This window comes from Anabrus simplex, chromosome 1, assembly GCF_040414725.1.
Source record: "Anabrus simplex isolate iqAnaSimp1 chromosome 1, ASM4041472v1, whole genome shotgun sequence".
NCBI classification, from domain to species: Eukaryota; Metazoa; Arthropoda; class Insecta; order Orthoptera; family Tettigoniidae; genus Anabrus; species Anabrus simplex.
The window spans coordinates 252,896,814-252,909,737 of NC_090265.1; the positions used below are offsets into that span (position 1 = coordinate 252,896,814).

The following is a 12,924-nucleotide window of genomic DNA, read 5'->3' on the forward strand; positions in this document are numbered from 1 at the left end:
AATGTGCCATCGGATATCAGTCTACTAAGCCTACTGAAATGTAATATTCACCTTAGTATCACTACTTGCCGTCCTCAGAGATCCGGTACTGCCGAGTTGTTAAAGAGGTACTTGCAGCTCAACTCTACTAGATTACCGAGTGCAATGGCTGTGCGTGGAGCCAAGTTCTGCATTCGGGAGACTAGTGGTTTCTAAATCCACAGTTGGTTGTCATGAGAACGGTCTTCTTTGGTTTCCCAATTTCACTTCGAGGCAAATGCCGGGACAGTTTCTTTTCACAGGCACAGACCACAGCCGATTCTTTCCCCCTTCTTACACAATTTCAGTCACCATCATTCATTTCATCTTCATTTGCTCTTCAACTAAGATTGGTGTTATGAAGGACATCCGGCCGTAAAATATTCTTTTTGCTAGTTGCTTTAAGTCGCACCGAAACAGATAGGTCTTATGGCGACGATGGGACAGGAAAGGGCTAAGAGTGGGAGGGAAGCGGCCGTGGCCTTAATTAAGGTACAGCCCCAGTATTTGCCTGGTGTGAAAATGGGAAACCACGGAAAACCATCTTCAGGACTGCCGACAGTGGGGTTCGAACCCACTATCTCCCGTATACAGGACTGGCCGCACTTAAGCGACTGCAGCTACCGAGCTCTGTCCGCCCGTGAAAGCATGCCATATAACTTCATCTCACCTCATCACCGTCCGACTCGTTGGCTGAACGGTCAGCGTCCTGGCCTTCGGTTCAGAGGGTCCCGGGTTTGATTCCCGACCTGGTCGGGGATTTTAACCTTAATTGGTTAATTCCAGTGGCACTGGGGCTGGGTGTATTTGTTGTCTTCATCATCATTTCATCCTCATCGTGATGCGCAGGTCGCGTACGGGCGTCAAATAGAAAGACCTGCACCTGGCGAGCCGAACTCGTTCTGGGATATCCCGGCACTAAAAGCCATACGACATTTCATTACCTCATCACCGACCCTGTATCAGGAAACGGTACAGAATATTAGACTGAAATTTAAACACCAAGAAATTACACCATAAGCACAACATAGAGACCGGTTGTATTACACATGGTGTTATTAGCATCATTCATACATGTTATAATCGTAATGACAAAGTCGAAGATTTCTCAGAAATCTACAGTAGTTCCTGTTTTAAACAGTAATAATAATGGTTTTGGTTTATGTTTCACTATTTTTTTAACGGCTTTTCGAGACGCCGAGGTCGGAATGTAGTCCCGCAAGAGTTCTTTTACGTGCCAGTAAATCTACCAACATGAGGCTGACGTATCTGAGCACCCTCAAATACCACCGGATCGAGCCAAGGTGGGGTCAGAAAGCCAGCGCTTCAACTGTCTGAGCCATTCAGCCTGGCGTTTTTTAAAAAGATGACTCCAAGTTCTCTCCTTTATTAACTCATTTCTACAACAATTATTTTACTGCTCTGTTTTCTTGCAGGTATATGTCATGTTACTTTGTTGTGTACGATGATCAATATTTTGCTAGCTGTATGGCTAATATGGACGAAAGTCAATTTTTAAAGCCGAAACTCATACTGAGACAGGTCGATGAGAATAACAAGTTTGATATAGACTATACCTTAAAATACAGTACACTTAAATGTGTCTCATCAGAGATGAATTAGGCTTTTTTTAAGCACACTTACAATATTTGCTACTAATTTTGGAAACTTGATCATTGAACTGCTCAATATAAATCTACACTGTTGGTAGTGTAGCAATCGTTCAAGGTAGAATTAAGAGTCAGATGCGCAAGCTCATTTCGAAATTTTGTCGTATATCCCCTCTCTACTGTTGAAATTTATCGTGTGAAGAAGTTTTATCGTTGAGAAACAATATTTTTTGTTGGGCTGCCCATTACTAACACTAATATATCCGTCCTGATGGTCTCAAGTGTTGGTTATGCGTTTTTGCACGTCTTGCTAGAAATATTTACATAATTAAGGAGTAGTTACTAGTGATTTGCGACACTGAGGTGGACACAAGTCGTTTCAGCGACACGATTTATAACGTAATTAGCAAATATGAATGGAGGTTTTTTAGTATCTTGTAAAAAGGAGGAGGGAAACAGTGACAGCAGTGAAATATAATTAATTACATCAAAGTACACCGACCACTTAACACCCGTATCCCGCAGCCTTACACTGTAGTTGTTCTTGGATCTGACTGAAGCGACAAAGCTTAGAAATGAATTACTAATAATTTAAAAAATAAAACTTTGATCTCTTCAAGGGAAAGAAATAGAGTATAGGCATGGGTGATTTCCGAAGAAAGGGTAGTGTTACGAAAATTGTGGGCTGGGAAAGTTCGGGATTAGGAGACAAGCTGCTCGACTAAGCCGTATGTTCCGAGCTGTCAGTGGAGCGATAGCGTGGAATGACATTAGTAGATGAATAAGCTTGAATAGAGTTTTTAAAAGTAGGAAAGATCATAACATGAAAATGGAGGTGGTATTCAAGAGGACAGCCTCCGTAGCTCAGACGGCAGCGCGCCGGCCTCTCACCGCTGAGTTCCGTCGTTCAAATCCCGGTCACTCCATGTGAGTTTTGTGCTGGACAAAGCGGAGTTGGGACAGCTATTTCTCCCGCACTACGGTTTTCCCTATCATCATTCATTCCAGCAACACTATCCACTATCATTTCATTTCATCTGTCAGACGTTACTCATTGCCCCAGAGGAATGCGACAGGCTTCGGCAGCCGGCACAATTCCTATACTCGCCACTAGATTGGGCTTCATTCATTCCTTTCCTGACCAGGTCAAATGACTGTAAACAGGCTGAGGACAAATTGGAACAAATATTCGTTTATGGGAGGAGGAATTAAAGATTGGAATAATTTGCCGAAGAAGATATTCGATTTTTTCAACATTGAAATCATTTCGGGAAAGACATACATACATACATACATACATACATACATACATACATACATCATTATAGACCTTATGCCTTTCAGCGTTTAGTCTGCAAACCTTTGTGAATTTACTAAACGTCGCCACAATCCTCGATTTGCGACTAGTGCCGTTCCCTCATTTAGTTCTATACTTCTTATCTTTAGAACGTTAGAAACTGAGTCTAACCATCGTCGTCTTGGCCTCCCTCTACTTCTCTTACCCTCCATAACAGAGTCCATTATGCTCCTAGGTAACCTATTCTCCTCCATTCACCTCACATGACCCCACAACCGAAGCCGGTTTGTGCGTACATCTTCATCCATTTAGTTCATTCCTAACTTAGCCTTTATCTCCTCATTCCGAGTACCCTCCTGCCATTATATTCACCTATTTTTTCCAGCAATCATTCTCGTTACTTTCATGTTTGTTACTTCTAACTTATGAACAGGATATCCTGAGTCCACCCAGCTTTCGCTCCCGTAAAGCAAAGTTGGTCTGAACACAGACCGATGTAAAGATAGTTTCGTCCGGGAGCTGACTTCCTACTTACAGAATACTGTTGATCGCAACTGCGACCTCACTGCATTAGCTTTACTAAATCTTGATTCAATCTCACTTACTATATTACCATCCTGGGAGAACACACAACCTAAATACATAAAATTATCTACCTCTTCCAGCTTTGTATCACCAATCTGACATTCAATTCTGTTGAATTTCTTATCTACTGACATCAGTATAGTCTTCGAATGGATGATTTTCATACCATACGCATTGCACCTATATTCAAGTTCCAAATTATTAGACTGCAGGCTTTCGGCACAATCTGCCATTAAGACCAAGCCGTAAGCAAATGTCAGACTGCTTAGTACATTTTCACCTGCCCGAATCTCTTCCTGCCATTCCTTTCAGCAGATCATCCTTGTAAACTACGAACAGCAAAGGTGAAAGATTACAGACTTGTCTAAACCCTGTAAGTACCTTGAACCGAGAACTTATTCTACCGTCAATTCTCACTGGAGCCCAAATATCAACATAAATGCCTTTGAATAATTTTAATAATCTATCCTTAATTGCATAGTCGCCCAGTATGGCGAAAATCTTTTCCCTCGGTACCTTGTCATATGCTTTCTCTAGATCTACGAAACATAAGCACAATTGTCTATTCCTCTCGTAGCATTTTTCAATTACCTGGCGCATACTGAAAATCTTGACAGCCCCTGTGTGGTCTGAAACCACACTGATTTTCATCCATCTTCCTCTCAACCACTGATCCGACCCTCCCTTCCAAGATGCCAGCGAATATTTTGCCTGGTATACTAATCAATGAGATACCTCTATAGTTGTTGAAATCCTTCCTGTTCCCTTGCTTATATATAGGTGCGATTACTGCTTTTGTACAATCTGAAGGTATCTTACCAACACTCCATGCTAATCTTACTACACTATGAAGCCATTTAGCCATTTCATCCCTGCCTTCCCACTATGCTTCACCATTTCAGGTTTGATTTCTTCTATTACTGCTGCTTTATGACAGTGGAATTTATTTACCATCCTTTCCACTTCCTCAATCGTAATTTCACCAACTTCACTTTCCTCCTCCCAGTGAGCTTGGTAGTTCGCTACACCACCAGGAAGAGTTCCTTATACTCTGAGAAGTTTTTCAAAATATTCCCTCCACCTCTCCAGTAATTCCCTGGGATCTATTATGAGTTCACCTGAATTACCCAAAACACTATTCATTTCTTTTTTTCCTCCCTTCCTAAGATTCTTTATTACCGTCCAGAATGGTTTCCCTGCTGCTTGACCTAGCCTTTCCAGGTTATTACCAAAAACTTCCCAAGACTTCTTTTTGGATTCAACAATTATTTGTTTCGCTCCCTTTCTTTCATCTAAGTACAATTCCCTGTTTGCATAGGCCCTTGTTTGGAGCCATTTCTGATAAGCCTTCTTTTTACGTTTACAAGCTGCTCTCACTTCATCATTCCACCAATATGTTTGCTTTTTCCCATCTTCATACACAGTTGTTCCTAGGCATTCTTTTTCTGTTTCTACTACAGCACCCCTGTATGCCAACCGTCTTCTTTCTATATCCTGAACCTGCTTACTCTCCACTGTTTGAAACTTCTCACTAATCATATGCATGTACATCTGTCTAATTTCCTAGTCCTGGTAATTTTCTACCCTTATTCGTTCGCAGACAGATGGCACTTTCTCTATCTTAGACCTAGAGATACTTAGTTCATTACAGATCAGACAGTGGTCTGTATCATTGAAAAATCCCCAAAAAAACCCGTACGTTCCTAACAGACTTCCTCAATTTGAAGTCTGTTAAGATATAGTCTATTATGGATCTGGTACCCCAAGCCTTCCATGTGTAGCGGCGAATAGCCTTATGCTTGAATAATGTATTCGTAACTGCTAAGCCCATACTAGCACAGAAGTCCAGCAAACGCTTCCCATTCCCATTAGCTTCCATACCTTCCCCACATTTACCAATCACTCTTTCGTATTCTTCAGTTCTATTTCCAACTCTTGCATTGAAATCGCCCATTAGCAATATCCTATCCTTGCTGTTGACCCTGACTGCGATGTCACTCAATGCTTCGTAAAACTTCTGAATTTCATCGTCATCTGTACCCTCACATGTGAATACACTGAGACAGTTCTCGTCCTAATTCCTCCAACTGCCAAATCTGCTAGTTAATAAAAATGATAGGTTATCTCCCACCTGGCCGACTGCCTAAAATTTAGACCAATTGATCAATGATTGATTGATTGATTGATTGATTGATTGATTGATTGATTGATTGATTGATTGATTGATTGATTGATTGATTGATTGATTGATTGATTGATTGATTGATTGATTGATTGATTGATTGATTGATTGATTGATTGATTGATATAATTTTGCGTCCTTCGCTCGTACCCTTTCTCTGCTTTTCGTTCGTACCTCTGCCCAACAGGAGAGTTTTTATTGGCGCTCTGTAAACCTATGGAATTCTCTGTCATGGGATGTTAAGAACTTGCCACTTCAAAATTTTTAATTGTGCATGAAGAGAAATGTTTTAAAAGGAACTACTGCAAATTCCTTGGCGGTGTTTGAGTGAGAGGATGAGTGAATGAATGTGTGGTTGGAACTGATTATGCAACTGACAAATTGAGAGAGTGAATTAGCAGTCATAATATTTTATATGTTATATATTTTTTTTATTTCAGCGAACGACGTAAAAGTAAATAAATATAATTTCAAGCAATGGTCTAGGAAATATTTTGTATATAAGTGGGGCTCGTTCTATGTCGCAAGATCTTCGTTTTCTCTGTTGTTAAAATTTAAATAAATAAATAATACCATTAGTAATAGTAGGTGTAATAAACAACAAACAACAACCAGCTTGCTGAAATGTGAACAACACATGTTTACTTCAAATCTGACCAAAACAACGAGAGAAAGCGGGAGTAATAACTACAATTATATTGTTCATTTTATCCTCGTTTTCCTCTCCATCCTTCTGTCCGGCTCCATGGCTAAATGGTTAGCGTGCAGGCATTTGGCCCAAGGGGTCCCTCGTTCGTTTCCAGGCAGGTTCAAGGATTTTAACCATTGGTTCATTCCGATTGCTCGGGGACTGAGTCCTCATTAGAATAATCATACGTAGGACCACGTCCACACAGACACGCAGGTCGCCTATGGGGTGTCAACTCGAAAGACCTGCACCAGGCCTCTTCGGAGGTGACACGCCATTAATTAACCCATCCTTCTGCAATTCAATATTTTTATCGACTGAGACCACTGAGACCACAGTCTGCCTGAAGTTAGTGACAATGCGGTCATATCCTCGCTACCTGGAAATATAAGATGTCCTGGCTCAGTCCGGCGGTATTTGAAGCTGCCCAAATACGTCAGCCTCATGTCCATAGATATACTGGCACGTAAAAGAACACCTGCGGTGATAAATCTCGGCACCTAGGCATCTCCGAAACCCGTAAAAGTAGTTAGTGGGACGTAAACAGTAACATTATTAATATATTATTATTATTATTAATATCAGATGTTTGACTGGTTATTGAAATATTCATGAATGTTAGAATGTTCAACATTTTATAGTATCCATTTTATTTGAACAATGTTTATTTGCATTCAATTTTAATTTGTTTTGTTCGAATAACATTCTAAATTAATTAGAATTTTTAAGTCTGACTGCGGACAACACGTCTCATTTTCAAGGACCACAGATGGTCCGCGGACCATAGGTTTATGAACACAGAAATAAATTACCTATAAAATATAGCCTACAGATGTTCATTCTTTCCCTTCTGAGAATGCCCTACTTTTTTAACAATAATATAAGCAACATACTGTCTTAAAGACTTCGTTTGATAGTGTTTCGTAAGTTGAACCTATTACCTATGCACAGAAAACCTGTGTGATCCTTTCCCTAGGTTTGCATCTCTAATGTAAACCATACGTTGTAGTACTTAGTCAGGCTTGCAAGTTCCGAATTTTTGACAGTAACCGTGTTTCTTACAAACTACGTGATTTAAGAATGGCACCACCGACGAAACTGAGAAACTAGAACATCGGAAGGCATCAAAGAGAAGCAAGCACTTAGCTGAAAGCTGGCGTAACCATTCGAAAGTTAGAAAATTGGAATTCATTGTCGGATGAACTCATAGGTGGTCACACAGAAACATGCACTCGATATCATAAACAAACTTGAAATCGATAAAGTGCTGTTGAGCTACTAGACTATTAAGTAATTATCGAGGTGTACAGAATGTGGTACAGGCTGTGCAGTGATGCTGAAATATTTGTGGACCGGTGTTGTTAATCGATTGGCTGCGGTAATAGCAAGTTTAAGTTAACAGAGATGTCTGCAGCGCCCTTGAAATGTGCGGCCAGACCCGCCAAATGTTGTTCTGACTGACCACAAGGGGTGACCATGTGTTCGTCACTCATGATACTCCTAGACAGAGCTGGGATGCTGGAGCGTTCCTCTACTTTAGGATAATAATAATAATAATAATAATAATAATAATAATAATAATAATAATAATAATAATAATAATAATAATAGCACGTGATTGTGATATTCCACATTCCAAGTCTTTTGAATGATAATATACGGTAATTCGTTTATCAACCCTTATCAATAACATGCTGTACTACGAGAACTAAGAACAACATTCCTAGTAGCAAAATATGAGATCTTGGTGTTGTGATTCAGGGCTAAAACACACCATTAGTGGTCACTACCGTAATAGATAAAAGCGCTTGCCTTCTTTATTCAAGACTCCGAGTTTGAATAATTGCATAGTTGGTTGACATTTAAGAATGATCAAATGGGAGAAATTTTGTGCCAGTAGATTTACTGAAACGCTATTGATTACTTTTAAGAGCAAATTTCTACGCCACGCCTCCTTGAATCTATAGTACCTAATTGAAAGGATGTAAAATACATATTATTATTATTATTATTATTATTATTATTATTATTATTATTATTATTATTATTATTATTCAACCTGCCTGGTAGCCATGATCGTTAAGGCGTGAAGTCTATAAAAGGTCTGACACCGTGATTAGCTGGTTTGAGTCCCGTTGGTCGAAAAAATGTTCACCATCAGAATGTTGGCCGGCAAGGTAGGGGAGACGCTGGTATATAATTTCTTATCACTAGATTGCGTGCCAAAAGTCTGGATTAAATTCCGAACCTCTCCGCAGTGCTCACGTACCGTAGGGGCATAAGACGCTATTGATGGTAATGATTCTTCCGCCTGATGCGGACATAATTCTTGAGCAGATCCCTTGGTGCTATGCACCGGCAAAAGGTTTCATCCTCTCCCTTCCTATCATCATATATTACGTCATTCATTTAATCGAATAACTCCTTTAATGAAGTTCGATTCAGGAAGGGCATCCAGTCTTAAAAACTCTCTACGAAGTTTCATCTCACTTCATACCCGACCCCGTAGAGAAGCGGGACAAGAGTTGGATATACAAAATTATTATTATTATTATTATAGCTGCCTCTGTGGATCAGCGGTAGAGTGTCGGCCTCCGGATCCCAAGATAGCGGGTTCAAACCCGGCAGAGGTAGTCGGATTTTTGAAGGGCGGAAAAAAGTCCATTCGACACTCCATGTCGTACAATGTCGGCATGTAAAAGATCTCTGGTGACACATTTGGTGTTTACCCGACAAAATTCATTAAATCTCAGCCATAGACGCCCAAGAGAGTTTCGGTTTACTCGGTCTGCCATCTAGTGGGGGCCTAGAGTAAGACGGAACGTCGAAATTGACGAGCAGACAGCCAGATGGCGTCAAATTGAAATGTCTGCACACGGTGGGATCTACTCCCATGACACAGACTACAAAAACCAGCTACTTGGCAGTCATTCTTCGTTTGTTGTTTAAAAGGGCCTAACAGCTTGGTCATCGGCCCAGCAAACAGTCAGCTATTGCTGCTAGAGTCTATAACACAGACAGGTAATAACGGAATTGAACATTTGAACATGTAGACTTAGCAGTAGCTAACGTCACAAAACCAATATATTTTAATATCACTCTCCACATTGCTTTTCATACTTTCTCTCGTGGGTGCAAATGTAGACTGACATAATAACTGGCCTGTCAACAAAGCGTTCGTGGTTCGAATCCTGACCAATGCATGAGGTATTTTTTGAAAAGTCGCATCCCTATGGTTCGTATTTCACGTAAAACAGGAGGTCTCGTGGCTAAGATCACGACATCAATAGCCAATTAAAACTACAAGCAGTCTTGCTTACACACACACACACACACTTTATCTTCTGTGAGTGGGAGTTTATAAAAAGTTATAAAATCCCGTACTGTACACTTCGCTTATAGCCAGAATGTCCATGGCAGTGTGTGAAGAAAACACTTGCTAGCGATGACCACTGACCTCGCTGGTGCTCCTTATTCCTAATCGTCGTCATTCTAGACTCTAATAGAGTACTTAGGTTGGCTTCACTCACAAGCAGCTGAACTAGTCTTTAAAATAATAACGAGCATAAGGCTCACCGAAACGAATTTGAGCGGTGCATAATGGTTAAAGTGTAATAATACGGTTCAAGTGAAAATACCCTAGGCATACCATATTATCCTTCGATATGATTGACCTTTAAAGGAACGATCAATTCTTACTGCTCACCCACGCCTGCACGATAGTATTCCCTCGCGGAATTCAGAATTGCATATAATGACGACCGTTTCTCCAAACCAATATGACGTTAATTTCATGATAACTCAATATATCGATGGCTTACTTCTAAAAACCTGTAAGTCCCAGTGGTCTTCGTACATTATATTCCTTAAGACGGTCACGCCTTTCAGTCACATATGTATATCGTCGCCGCCGGGACAAAACCTCACATGTGAAATATTTTAGCTTAGCACTTTGGCCGGTAAGGTTCTGTCATCTAAGGTGCAATATTGTGTGAATATCGTCAAGGTATTTTCGCTCTTCATAATGTACTGTATGTGCTGCGTGTCAGTATATCTCCAAAAATATTATCACATAGGAGGTTTTGTCCCGGCAACGTCGATATGCAGTCCATCAGAGTAATTTTCGTTGTGTTCTTTTTCCTATCCTAACGAGTAAAGGAAAATAGACCTTACCGTACCGCATTGTGGGGATGTTGTTTGCAAGCGAATTTACACACTCCTACAGTATAATGTATTTAAGGTTCATTGGGCTGCATATGTGTGGCTGAGAGGCGTGACCAGTCTTAAGGTAACTTATGTAATAGACAGGAAGATCATTGGGTCATACGAGGTTTTAGAAGGTTTTTTCTAGTTGCTTTACGTCGCACCAACACAGATAGGTCTTATGGCGACGATTGGACTGGAAAGGTCTAGGAATTGGAAGGAAGCGACCGTTGCCTTAATTAAGGCCCCAGCATTTGCCTGGTATGAAAACTGGAAACCACGGAAAACCATCTTCAGGGCTGCCGACAGTGAGGTTTGAACCCACTATCTCCCGGATGCGATCTCACAGCTGCGCCCTCCTAACCGCACGGCCAACTCGCCTGGTGGTTTTAGAAGTAAGCCATCGATATTCTGGAATAAATTGTATCGAACACTGGTAATACTGTTCGTGGAATGTATGCACGGGAAGGGAACAACTTGTCAACAGTTCAAATTTTAATGTGAGAAAAGTTTCACGAACGGAGCAAGTGGCTTCGCGGTTTGCGTCACCTAGCTAACAGCTTGCATTCGGGAGATAGTGGGTTTGAACCCCACTGCTGGCAGCCCTGAAGATGGTTTTCCGTGGTTTCCCATTTTCAGAACAGGCAAATGCTGTAACTTTACCTCAGTTAAGGCCACGGTTGCTTCCTTTCCACTCCTAGCCTGTTCCTATCCCATCGTCGCCTTAGGAATTATCTGTGTCGCTGCAACGTAAAGCAAATTGTAAAAATAAAAGAACAAATTTCTCACTGGTCGGTGATACTCAATGGCGAGGTATTCAGAATTCATGGTAATCAGCAAACAGAAAATCACACACGCTGAATTCACCCTGGACGGAAACACCGATGCCACATTTCAAGCCTAGTGGACAAGATCGTTAAGGCGTCAGTCTACGTGGTCCGACTCCGTAGTTACCCGGTTCTCTTCACGTTGGTCGAAAAATGTTCACCAACAGAATTTTGGCTGGCAGGGTAGGGGAGGTAGTATACAATTTAAAATCACTAGATTACGTTCCGAAAGCCTGGATTCAATTCAAAACCTCCCCGCATTGTTCAAATGGAGTGAGGGTATATGAAGCTGTTTATATTTATTCGTCCGTCGGATGGAGACGTAAAGCCTTGGCGCTATTCGACAGAGGTAAACTATGTACGGACACCGGGTTTCACCTTCACCCTTCCTACTATCTTATATATCACGTCATTCGTTTCATCTCATTAACTCCCCTCATGAGGTTGACGTCATAAAGGGCATCCGTTCTTAAAACTTGGCTACGAAGGCACGTCTCACTTCATACCCGAAGTCAAAGAAAAAGGGGCAGTGGCTGGACACACGCGCAAGGTGCTGCCTAACATTATAATATCCCGACAAGAATCGCTTTTGCAAAAAGTAGATACTCCTACCTTGTGCTTCCTGGATCACAGTTGTCGTATCATGGATGTTAAACCACCGTCAAAGGTTCCGTGCCCGGAATAATCTCCATGATCAGCTGCATCAGGACATATTTGTAATTTCAGAAGATTTAAGAGAAATATCAGGGTTGCTCAAATGAAATTGGGGCTCTAGGAGGAGCGTCGTTGTTCGAAACAATATTGGTGGTAGGCCGTCCCTGTTATAATGGCAGCAGGGTTTTGAGGTTTCGAACACTTAATTATTAGAAATAGAAGACAAATATTATCTATATATATAAAAGCAAGTCGGGCGGGAGCGATGTATATATAAATATTTAAAAATGAAAAAAAAAGACGTGAATTAATGAGGCACTTCCTGAAATCTCAGAAATTTGAAACTTGGTACGAGGGAAACTGATGACCCCAGGATCCCTAGAAAAATCGGAAATTCTCAAAATTCCCTGAAGGGGGCACGCTGGGGGGGCTCCAATTTTGGGCTCAGCATAAGAACACAGTCGTATAGTATATCCAAAACGATAACCTATAGGTTTCGTGGGCTTAAAAATTTTCGGGAATATCCTCATTTTTATCCCCCATCCCCCCAAATCAAGATGGCGGCACAACCTGCGAGACGAGGTAGACAATTGAAATTTGGTGAAATTATAGCTTTTGGTCCCTAACCGACGGGAAAATTCCAAGATGTTCAAATTTTTCACCTTTTACCCCCAAAGATATCGAAATATTGAGGCAATTTTAATGACTCTGCAGACATTCCTTTTGAGCTATTTTTTGGCTAAACGGTAAGTCGTATCACAAAACGGATGGCACAATGTCCCTTCAATTCGGAGTGATCTACAACTTTGGTCCTGTAACATTTTGTCGTATCTCTCTCCCTTATACGTTAAATTTGGCCG

At 41.0% G+C, this 12,924-nt stretch overlaps 1 protein-coding gene across 1 annotated transcript in view; it reads left to right on the top strand.

The window, feature by feature from the left end:
• The window catches only part of ci (cubitus interruptus), a 1,501,802-nt gene that overhangs the window by 584,844 nt on the left and 904,034 nt on the right, over positions 1-12,924 (top strand). The gene's annotated exons all lie outside the window — the stretch shown is intronic.